The following is a 10000-nucleotide window of genomic DNA, read 5'->3' as shown; positions in this document are numbered from 1 at the left end:
TGACGCGGACGAATCGTACGCGTTTGCTACAATAGCTCTGGCGCCTTTTTTTTAGTCGCAACGAGCTCCATAGAGAAAGAAATGGCAAGGTGTGCTGCGGCAAAGCCGCTCTATCTCCCTACGCGATTTCGCCCCGGCAGACGCGGTTTGGAAAAGCGGCCCGCAGTACGTCCCAGAGTATTATTTACACCCTTCTTGACGGTTCAATGCGAACTGATTTCGAAGGCCCCAATAAACAATTTCCTTCACTGTATTTTTACGCAGCGCTGGACACTCAACAGCCAAGTTTCTGCTCTTAGGACTAATTAGGCGACCGCTGTTTAACATGCGGTGAGACTGGAAACTTAAGAAGAAAGAACTGAGGAGCGAACCTTGCCGGCTCGTAAATAAATCCGTGCTTTTTAATTCCAATGCTAAATTTCTTACGATATGCACATTTACTGGGATGCTGGCCAGGGGCGTATTTTTTTTTTTAACAACTTTATTGTATGTGCGGAATTGGTGACAAGTGGCAATCGCAACAGTTTTTGTATACAGTGAAAATGCTTTTTCTCTCTGCGTGTGTGTGTGTGGAGAGGCAGTTCTACTCCCTTCACAGTTCTCCTCCCACACTAGGCGACTTGTGGTCCGATTTCAGTGGTAAACAGGCTTTGAGAAAACGCGGGTAAACGACGGGAGTAACAAAATTTCCCCTCTCGCCGTACGTGAACTAGCGACGAGCATGACAGGTTCGATGCCATATTATTGCTGCAAGCGTTTAAAAATTACGCAAATCGAATTCAACGCGTGAAGAAATATTAAAAGAACGTGAAAATTGGTCCCGTTCGCAATATTAGGCTGCTTTAAGTCGGCTTTTCCGCGCTACGCTTTTGCGTCCCCCGATCGAGACTTGACGCGGACGAATCGTACGCGTTTGCTACAATAGCTCTGGCGCCTTTTTTTTTAGTCGCAACGAGCTCCGTAGAGAAAGAAATGGCAAGGTGTGCTGCGGCAAAGCCGCTCTATCTCCCTACGCGATATCGCCCCGGCAGACGCGGTTTGGAAAAGCGGCCCGCAGTACGTCCCAGAGTATTATTTACACCCTTCTTGACGGTTCAATGCGAACTGATTTCGAAGGCCCCAATAAACAATTTCCTTCACTGTATTTTTACGCAGCGCTGGACACTCAACAGCCAAGTTTCTGCTCTCAGGACTAATTAAGCGACCGCTGTTTAACATGCGGTGAGACTGGAAACTTAAGAAGAAAGAACTGTGGAGCGAACCTTGCCGGCTCGTAAATAAATCCGTGCTTTTTAATTCCAATGCTAAATTTCTTACGATATGCACATTTACTGGGATGCTGGCCAGGGGCGTATTTTTTTTTAACAACTTTATTGTATGTGCGGAATTGGTGACAAGTGGCAATCGCAACAGTTTTTGTATACAGTGAAAATGCTTTTTCTCTCTGCGTGTGTGTGTGTGGAGAGGCAGTTCTACTCCCTTCACAGTTCTCCTCCCACACTAGGCGACTTGTGGTCCGATTTCAGTAGTAAACAGGCTTTGAGAAAACGCGGGTAAACGACGGGAGTAACAAAATTTCCCCTCTCGCCGTGCGTGAACTAGCGACGAGCATGACAGGTTCGATGCCATATTATTGCTGCAAGCGTTTAAAAATCTACACAAATCTATTTCAACGCGTGAAAGATATTAAAAGGACGCGAAAATTGGTCCCGTTCGCAAGATTAGGCTGGTTTTAGTCGGCTTTTCCGCGCTACGCTTTTGCGACGACTCGTCCCCCGATTGCGACTTGACGCGGACGAATGGTACGCGTTTGCTACAACAGCTTTCGCGCCGCTTTTTTAGTCGCAACGAGCTCCAACGAGGAAGAAGCGCCAAGGTGCACTGGGGCAAAGCCGCTATGCAGTTTTGAACAGCTTCCCGTGGTACATCTCAGAGTAATTTTTACATGCTGCATCACATTTGAAAGCGAATTGCTTTCGAAGGCCCTATAAACAATTTCTTTTATTATATTTTTTAAATAGGAAATATTATAAAATGCCATTAATATTATGGCTCTCAAATGTTGGCATGATAAAAACGATTTAATGAATGAATTTTCAAGTCACCTGAAAATCTACAGCCCTCGTTTTTTTTTGTTTTTTTTTTCCTCTTTACAACACTGGTACAGAGACAAACAGCTAGCGACCGCTGTAGAAACAACAAAAGCGGGACCTCACAAATTATTGCGGGGGAGATGGCGCGAGCAAAACTTGATTTTTTTATTTTGTGTTCAACAAACTTTTCGCAAGGTGAACCTTTTTCGCGTGCGACTAATCCCTTTCGATTAGTGCCGTGTGGTGAATTCCAAGGGCACGAGACGCATCCGTAAGCTCGATTTCAAAGTAACGCGCCGTGCGGCAAAGCCGAACTTCGCCCCGGCAGACGCGCAAAAAGACCCAAGTAGGTCTGGGTATTTATCGCTGCATATATATATAGGGCCCTAGTGGCTCAGGCAACCAAGACATTTTGAAGCGCGCGCTCGAACGGCAAAGTCCAAAAGCTGTTTTGCGCACCCAGCCGGCCGCGAAACGACAAGATTTCGCAATCTCGGAATGAGAGCGGCTGCACAGCTAGGGGTTCATAAACGAGCATTGCTCGACTTCGACCAAAGTTGGGTGAGCGCGTCACCGCCCCGCGCGCGCCGGCGGCAGAGTCCACGACTACGGGCACCGGCGGGGTGCCGCAGCGCGCCGTTGTCGGTTGCGCACGATTCGGCGCTTTCTGCGGCGCAGCCCTTTCGAGCAGGTCCGCGCGCGTGCACCATATTCCACGAGTACGGCCGCGGTCGGGGCGCCGCGGCGCGCCGTTGCAGGTCGCGCACGAGCCAGCGCTTTCTGCGGCGCAGCCCTTTCGAGCAGGCCCGTTCGCGTGCAGCTTAGTCCACGAGTACGGCCGCGGTCGGGGCGGCGCGCCGTTGTAGGTCGCGCAAGAGCCAGCGCTTTCTGCCTGCGCTGCCCTTTCGAGCAGGCCCGCGCAGCATAGTCCACGAGTACGGCCGCGGTCGGGGCGCCGCGATGTGCCGTCGTAGGTCGCGGACGATTCAGTGCCTTCTGGGGCGAAGCCGTTTCGAGCAGGGCCGCTCGTTCGCGGCCGCTGCGGCGCGGCAGGGTGTTCGTGTACGGCCGGCGAGACGCACCACTGTGGGACTGTTTTGCATTGAAGGGCTCACGTTCTCGGTGATCATTTCTCGAGTACGATTGCGGGCGCCGAGCGCGCGACGTGCGCGCACGATTCGCCGTCTACTTTACGGCGGATTTTCCTCGAGTACGGCCAGTCGTTTACCCAGGAAGGTCTGGGCATTTATCGCTGCTATTATATGGGGGTGTAGAGGCGGCGGACCAACACGCTGTCTCGACCCCACGGCATTCGTCTGCAGCCTCATCCGCGTCTGCGATGGGGGCTGGTTGTCGGACGACGCTGTTTCCACTGTGTTTTGAGGTGTGTTCCGTGCTGTCCGGAACTCGATTCCGAGCAAGTGCGCCGAAGACGCGGGCGTGTCCCGTCGTCTAACGGCTTGGCCGTATCGGCAACGCAGCAAGCGCCGTCCGGTGCACGAACGCCACGGCCTCGTGCCGCGTGCGCACCGGTGAGCGCGTTACAAATGTTTCTGCCCAAAGGCACGTGCTCTCTTGCCGCGCGACGAGATCCGGCCCCACGGGGCGGACGTCGCAGCGAGCTCGAACGACGCACAAAATAAGATGCGTCGCGCGCTGGGGCGCCTAAAGGCGGCCTCGAAAGCGCTGCGACAAAGGCACCCGTGGCGGGGTATTGCCTATGCATCTACCTGGTTGATCCTGCCAGTAATCATATGCTTGTCTCAAAGATTAAGCCATGCATGTCTAAGTACATGCCGAAATAAGGCGAAACCGCGAATGGCTCATTAAATCAGTTATGGTTCCTTAGATCGTTTCTTTCTACTTGGACAACTGTGGCAATTCTAGAGCTAATACATGCATTGAGCCTGAAGGCCTTTGGCTGACGGGCGCTTTTATTAGACCAAGACCCATCGGGTTCTGCCCGTACTCTGTGGTGACTCTGGATAACTTTGTGCTGATCGCATGGCCATGAGCCGGCGACGTTTCTTTCAAGTGTCTGCCTTATCAACTTTCGATGGTAGGTTACTTGCCTACCATGGTTGTTACGGGTAACGGAGAATCAGGGTTCGATTCCGGAGAGGGAGCCTGAGAAACGGCTACCACATCCAAGGAAGGCAGCAGGCGCGCAAATTACCCACTCCCGGCACGGGGAGGTAGTGACGAAAAATAACAATACGGGACTCTTTTGAGGCCCCGTAATTGAAATGAGTACACTCTAAATCCTTTAACGAGGATCAATTGGAGGGCAAGTCTGGTGCCAGCAGCCGCGGTAATTCCAGCTCCAATAGCGTATACTAAAGCTGCTGCGGTTAAAAAGCTCGTAGTTGGATCTCAGTTCCAGACGAGTAGTGCATCTACCCGATGCGACGGCTCGTACTGAACATCATGCCGGTCCTCTCTTGGTGCCCTTCATTGGTGCGTCTCGAGGTGGCCTGCGCTTTTACTTTGAAAAAATTAGAGTGCTCAACGCAGGCGAGTCGCCTGAATAAACTTGCATGGAATAATAGAACAAGACCCTGTTTCTGTTCTGTTGGTTTTTGGAATACGGGGTAATGATTAAGAGGGACAGACGGGGGCATTCGTATTGCGGCGCTAGAGGTGAAATTCTTGGACCGTCGCAAGACGAACTACTGCGAAAGCATTTGCCAAGAATGTTTTCTTTGATCAAGAACGAAAGTCAGAGGTTCGAAGGCGATCAGATACCGCCCTAGTTCTGACCATAAACGATGCCAACCAGCGATCCGCCTGAGTTACTCAAATGACTCGGCGGGCAGCTTCCGGGAAACCAAAGTATTTGGGTTCCGGGGGAAGTATGGTTGCAAAGCTGAAACTTAAAGGAATTGACGGAAGGGCACCACCAGGAGTGGAGCCTGCGGCTTAATTTGACTCAACACGGGAAAACTTACCCGGCCCGGACACTGGGAGGATTGACAGATTGAGAGCTCTTTCTTGATTCGGTGGATGGTGGTGCATGGCCGTTCTTAGTTGGTGGAGCGATTTGTCTGGTTAATTCCGATAACGAACGAGACTCTAGCCTATTAAATAGGTGCGGGGTTCCCAGCACCTTACAACCTTCTTAGAGGGACAAGCGGCTCCTAGCCGCACGAAACAGAGCAATAACAGGTCTGTGATGCCCTTAGATGTCCGGGGCCGCACGCGCGCTACACTGAAGGAAGCAGCGTGTCTTTATCCCTGTCTGAAAAGACTGGGTAACCCGTGGAACTTCTTTCGTGATTGGGATAGGGGCTTGCAATTGTTCCCCTTGAACGAGGAATTCCCAGTAAGCGCGAGTCATAAGCTCGCGTTGATTACGTCCCTGCCCTTTGTACACACCGCCCGTCGCTACTACCGATTGAATGATTTAGTGAGGTCTTCGGACCGATGTCCGGCGCGGCCTTTCGGTTGCGCCGGTCTGTTGGAAAGATGACCAAACTTGATCATTTAGAGGAAGTAAAAGTCGTAACAAGGTTTCCGTAGGTGAACCTGCGGAAGGATCATTACCGGACTGTGCTTGTCACGCCCGGCGCCGCCCCCACTTATAAGCGGGGGATGGCCTTTCACCGCGGAGTTGCGAGATTCTGAAGCCGCTTCTCTGCACAAATTGTTACGCCCAGCGGAGCTCCGTCACCAAGGGATTGTCGGACGGTCGGCTTCCGCGGGTACAAACGGCGTAACGCACCTATGACGGTGGGCTTTCGGTTATCGAAGAACTCATCCGCTTTTTCGAAGCGACGCACGGAGTCTGTGGTTCCGCGGGTACAAACGGCGTAACGCACCTATGACGGTGGGCTTTCGGTTATCGAAGAACTCATCCGCTTTTTCGAAGCGACGCACGGAGTCTGTGGTGCGGGCCGAGGGAAAGGCCTGCCCGCCGCCAAGGGAACGGCGGCGCTGCTGCGAAGTACGAGAGGAAACGCGGCTCGCTAGCTCTGCTGCGGCTACTTCTTTTTTGCGTCAGAGTCCGTAGCGCAGGCTCAGGGGAAGGCCTGCGCGCCGCCAAGGGAACGGCGGCGCTGCTGCGAAGTACGAGCGGAAACGCTACTCGCTGGCTCTTTTGCAGAGAGTTGCGCAGAGTCGGTAGCGCGGGCCGAGTCAGTGGCCTGCGCGCCGCCAAGGGAACGGCGGCGCTGCGGCGAAGTACGAGAGGAAACGCTGCTCGCTAACTCTGCTGCGAAGCTCTTTGCGTTCGAGTCGGTAGCGCGGGCCGAGGGAAAGGCCTGCGCGCCGCCAAGGGAACGGCGGCGCTGCTGCGAAGTACGAGCGGAAACGCTGCTCGCGGGCTCTTTTGCAAAAGGAGTAAAAGAACGACTCGGAGTCTGTAGCGCGGGCCGAGGGAAAGGTCTGCCCGCTGCCAAGGGAACGGCGGCGCTGCTGCGAAGTACGAGAGGAACCGCAGCTCGCTGGCTCTGGATGTCGTTTGCTTCGTTCAAGGCGTGGTGAACGTCTGACGCTCGCTCGTCGGGCGCGATATTAGGCGCCGTGCCGATGGCGCGAAAGGAGACTTCGGGAACAAAAAGGACGACGGGGTTATAATCCCGCACTCGAACGCATTCGCGGCCTTGAGGTTCTCTCGGGGCTTCGTCCTTCCCGGTTTCCGAGTAGTCTGTCGGTGCGCCACCGAAAAGCCGTCCGAGACACTTGTGGTTGGTGGGCTCCCGTTGCGGGAGTAGTCCGACTGACTCTCTTCTTGCGGATTGTCAAGTACGCGCTGTCCGGCTCCAATGCTGAGCGGTGCGCAAGGCCTCTTATGCGAAGTTGATAGCGGCTCTTTTGTGCAAAAGTGGTAGACGGTGGAGGATGAGATCGCGGCAGCGTGACGTTGATAGAGGTCGGTCCAAGAGGCCACCCATGAGAAGCGTCGCTGTACGGATCTATCCAGGAGCGATCCACCGGAGAGAGAAGGTGCTTGAGAGCGGCGGTCGAAATGTGAACAGCAGTTGTGATGTGAACAGCAGATGACCATGTGAACAGCAGAACTTTTATCAAACCCTTCTACCGTGCTGGTGCGAAACCCCTCTGATGAAACCCAATGGATGACTCTTTCTTGGTTCCTTGATAGTGCGGCGTCATAAGGGGCTCTGTGACGCGCACATGATTTTTTCGCCCATAGCACCACGGAGAAGGAAAATGGGGACCGCACGCTGCTCACACGCTTCCTCTCGAGTAGCACTATCACTGCACAAGCCTTTTCGCAGAGGCGCAGCGCCCGAGCCGCTTGCAGGCTGGCACAGAGGCCGAACGAAACGCTGCGAGATGTTGCAGGAGTTGGACGAAACTGCGACACTGGAGACCAGGGGAAAAGCCTGGGTGTCTGAAACCCTTTGTTGTACTGTACGGAATTGAACAAACCAAACGCACGACTCTAAGCGGTGGATCACTCGGTTCTCGGGTCGATGAAGAACGCAGCCAGCTGCGAGACTTGGTGTGAATTGCAGGACACACTGAGCACTGATTCTTCGAACGCACATTGCGCCCTTGGGTCTTCCCTTGGGTTCGTCTGTCTGAGGGTCGGATCATATATCAAGAGAGGCGCCGGCGCCCGGGGATGGCGTCGCCGGCGACTCGTTTTGACCGTGTCGGCATCAAGGACGGCTCTGTACGAAACGCCGAAGATCCCTCGAAAGACTTTGCGCAAATTGAGGAGAGACGTGGGTCGAACCCTTGCGCCCGCGCGAAAGGCGGTCGAGTCGGGGTCGCCCTGCGCCACGCTTTGTGCCGAGGGCCGCGCAGGCTGCCAGTTGCGCGTCGTCCGGGCCTCCGAGAGAGGCGATTGCCGCAGGAAGGGATTACCTGCAGTGCGGTCGTTCAAGGGAGACGAGGCCGGAAGGACGAGCGCCAGAGCGGCATTTGCGGGCTGGCCTACGGAGAGAGTGGAAACAAACTTTCCTCGCGAAACGCGAGAGACGGGAGCGCCTGGTCCGGGCACGCCCGCGCGAGAAGAAGGGAGATCTCGCGCCGGGTTGTGCGGGGAAACGACCGGGTGTGAACGCGTTGACGCTAGAGGAGAGTTTGTAGGCGCAGAGGCGCGCGCTGCCGTGCGGCGCGCTAAAGGGATCCTCACGGGCTCCGAGGGAAAGGAGTCTCTCTGCTCAAGCATTGTCTAGTACGGGTCGAACGGACGCGTATCTCGTTACGAGCGTTGTCCGCCGTCGGTCTAAGTGCTTCGCAGTCTCTGTCCCGAAAAAAACTGGGCCACTCCAGTTGGGGCAGGGGCGACGCAAAATCTTTTGTGAAGATGCCCCTACGCCAGGTTGTACGTTCGTCTCTCGCTCGAGGGAAAGAGACGAGAGGCGGCATTCAGTCGACCGCGGCGGTCGGGGGTTGCTTCTTCCTACTCAATGGTTCGTTTTCGGCGCAACCGATATGCGCGCGCCGTCCCGAGCGCCGGCCATGCGGCGCCTTCCAGTCTCGCTCGCACGTCGCCGAGGGTGTTGCCGACTGCGAAAAAAAAGCGAGGAATGGGCGGAAGGCGCGAGCCGCGCAAAAAAGGGAGACGGACGAGCGGAGCGCGCTCGACCGCGCCGAAAAGTTATCGGACCGAGTTGGAGGACAATGCATTTCATTGCTGTCGACCTCAGATCAGGCGAGACAACCCGCTGAATTTAAGCATATCACTAAGCGGAGGAAAAGAAACCAACAGGGATTCCCTGAGTAGCTGCGAGCGAAACGGGACCTAGCCCAGCACCGAATCCCCCGTCCTTGCAGGCGGTCGGGAAATGTGGTGTATGGGAGGCAACGTTCCCGGGAGTTTGCGACGGTGCAAGTCCCCCTGACAGGGGCTTGTCCCAGAGTGGGTGCCAGGCCCGTCTCCGCCGTTGCGCGCCCGGGACGAAGCCTCCCGTGAGTCGGGTTGCTTGAGAGTGCAGCCCTAAGTGGGTGGTAAACTCCATCTAAGGCTAAATACGACCGAGAGACCGATAGTCAACAAGTACCGTGAGGGAAAGTTGAAAAGAACTTTGAAGAGAGAGTTCAAGAGTACGTGAAACCGCTTAGAGTAAAACGGGTGGGCCCTCGAAGCTCGAAAGCGGTGGGATTCAGTCTCCGGACGACTGCCGAGCTGGCGGCGTCGGGTAAACGGCTCCTTTCGGGGGGCTGTTCCGGCTGCCAGTGCGCGGACGCGGTCTCCGGGGTGCGCACTTCCCACCGCCGGTAGAACGCCGCGACGGACGCGGGTAAATGGGAAAAGTACGACTTTGAGTCCGGCTGTGGAGGTGACCTGCCCGTCCCCTCGGGGACGGTTCGCGGGAGTTATACCTTGCCGTGCACGAAGAGTTCGTCACCCCGTCCAGGCCCCATGGGCTTCTCCCGGCTGTCGGGAGGCCCGAACGATGACGCCCTCTGGAATCGGAGCGGAGGACCCGCTGGGCAAGCTTGTCGCCTCCTGTTGTCCGGGTTGGTCCCGTGGCGGCGGGCTGGCGGCGAGAAGCCGGGCGAGCGGGGAATTCTCCCGCGGAGGCGCTATCGTGGTTTGCGGCGAGTAGGTCGGTAACCCACCCGACCCGTCTTGAAACACGGACCAAGGAGTCTAACATGTGCGCGAGTCAATGGGTCTCCCGAAACCCAATGGCGCAATGAAACGTGAAGGCCCTTCGCGGGCCGCGTTGCGATCCCGCACCGCACAGGGGTGTGGGCGCAGCAACGGCCCGTCCCAGGCGCTCTCTTGTCGCCGGGGCGGAGCGAGAGCGCACACGTTGGCACCCGAAAGATGGTGAACTATGCCCGGGCAGGACGAGGCCAGAGGAAACTCTGGTGGAGGTCCGAAGCGATTCTGACGTGCAAATCGATCGTCCGATCCGGGTATAGGGGCGAAAGACCAATCGAACCATCTAGTAGCTGGTTCCCTCCGAAGTTTCCCTCAGGATAGC

General features: G+C 55.7%; 2 non-coding genes and 1 pseudogene across 2 annotated transcripts; all 3 read left to right on the top strand.

The window, feature by feature from the left end:
• Window positions 1–3820: 3820 nt before the first annotated feature.
• On the top strand, window positions 3821–5635 carry LOC146170609 (small subunit ribosomal RNA). The gene has a single exon (XR_014703165.1). It is a non-coding gene; the product is annotated as a small subunit ribosomal RNA (ribosomal RNA).
• Window positions 5636–7493: 1858 nt separating this feature from the next.
• Window positions 7494–7646, top strand: LOC146170608 (5.8S ribosomal RNA). Its single transcript, XR_014703163.1, has one exon. It is a non-coding gene; the product is annotated as a 5.8S ribosomal RNA (ribosomal RNA).
• A 1058-nt stretch (window positions 7647–8704) lies between these two features.
• On the top strand, window positions 8705–10000 carry LOC146170607 (large subunit ribosomal RNA; annotated as a pseudogene; the record flags this gene model as incomplete).

Source organism: Amblyomma maculatum, unplaced genomic scaffold, assembly GCF_055883805.1.
Source record: "Amblyomma maculatum isolate TAMU_Amacu unplaced genomic scaffold, ASM5588380v1 scaffold_141, whole genome shotgun sequence".
Lineage (NCBI taxonomy): Eukaryota > Metazoa > Arthropoda > Arachnida > Ixodida > Ixodidae > Amblyomma > Amblyomma maculatum.
This window is presented reverse-complemented; position numbering and strand designations above follow the sequence as displayed.